Source organism: Phalacrocorax aristotelis, chromosome 5 (assembly GCF_949628215.1).
Source record: "Phalacrocorax aristotelis chromosome 5, bGulAri2.1, whole genome shotgun sequence".
NCBI classification, from domain to species: Eukaryota; Metazoa; Chordata; class Aves; order Suliformes; family Phalacrocoracidae; genus Phalacrocorax; species Phalacrocorax aristotelis.
The window spans coordinates 35,440,721-35,442,430 of NC_134280.1; positions in this window are offsets into that span (position 1 = coordinate 35,440,721).

Here is a 1,710-nt window from a genome sequence, read left to right on the forward strand (position 1 = left end):
GCCTTCTCTGCTCAACCTCATATAAATCGCTTATTTAGAAAAAACGACACAGGAGCTTTAGGCAGGTAGCCAGCAATAAAAATTTAAACCCAAGTTTTTTTGGCTGCATGAGAAACAGGACCTCCTGAGATTTCAAATTAATGACCCTTCTGTAACAGTTGTTTAATCCAACAGTGCTTTCCAACTGAGGACCTCACAGCGTTAAGCTTCACAGCACCTCGGTGAGACACTGAACCTGGTAGGCCTGACATAAGCCTGTAGGCTGTGGTAGGACTGTGCCTGTCCAGCATCATGGTGTTTTTATTGAACTTCAGCCAGTCGCTGCTCAGCCCAGATCAAGTTAAAAATAAATATCTAAAGGTTTCCCAATTATACTTGTGTGCAGTCTGGAAAATCAATAACTTGTGTCATGTTCTGTCCCATCCTTGCACCTTCAAGACAACAGTGACTAGGCTCCTCCCTTCCTCACCCTATTTCCTCTCCCAGAACAGGGCAAGATCACACTGAAAGTGCAGACAAAAACTGGCAAACATTACGCCGTTGGCTCCAATTTCCCACATTTAATGTCCTCTTGGCTGGGAGAAGGCAGGGGGGTTGCACCCTGCTCTGACCCCACCAGGCTGAGTGGATTTTCCCCTCTGCTTTGAATCACACCTGACTTCTGTGCCATCTCAGCAACCCGGATGCTTCTGAAGGCCTTTGGCGGGATTCCACCCAGCTTCTCTTTGATATTTTTGCTCCCTGGTCTCTTTCTCTTCCCTTTTTATACCTCATCTCCCATTTAGTTTCTGTCCTTCAACGATGCTTTAGCTGTGGACCATCAGTGGCTCACCAAGAAAACTGCAGAGGGCAGCCACATGGCTGGGCAGGGCTGCTTTGTCTCCTCAATTCCCAAAGACCATTTCCAATTGCCTAGTATCACCTCCCAGCAGATCTGCTCTGTTTGCATTCTTCTGCAAATATAGGCACCCATAGAAGCAAGAGTGCAGGAGGAAGAGAGGGCATTAAATAAGACTGCCATGCTGCAGACCCTTCCTGGGTTTTAGCTTCTCCCTCTTTGCCTTGGCCCCCTGAAGCCCTACAGGTGCGCAGGTAAGAAGGCCACCCATAAATAAGGATTCAGCCACAAGAGCAGGAAAAGGCTTCCTCCAGCAAGAGCTGCAGTGCAAGCTACTCCCTCCTCCCCTATCCCCAGAAAATTAACATCTCCTTTCAGAAAACACAATAAAGGAAAAAAAAAAAAAAAAAAAAGGAAAAACCCTGGGGAAACAAAAGAGTTCTCACGGTGAGTTTTATTTTGTAAGCAACAATATAAACATGTGAATAAGAACAGGCATCAGTTGCGGGGCTGGCCTTTGATCCAGAGTACCCTGAATCTAGCAACCCTTCAAGAGTAGATGAGGGCAAGCCTTCACCTGCAACTCCAGAGGCTAGCCAAATTGCAGTCCACCAAGACCTTTGTCATGGAAAGACCAATGCTTGAATACTTGCTACTACAAAGTGTATGTGCAATCTTGGAATGTACCTCCCACCTCCCCCCAGATTAAAAAAAAAACAAAACAAAAACAACCAACCAAACAAAAAAACAGTAAAAAAATTGCTTCCAGCTTATTGAGACTGAAATGGTCCGTTGGACTAGAAACTGAAATATCATTCTGATGATAACCAACTGGTCAGGACACAAAGTACTGTATTTACAACTCAAAAATA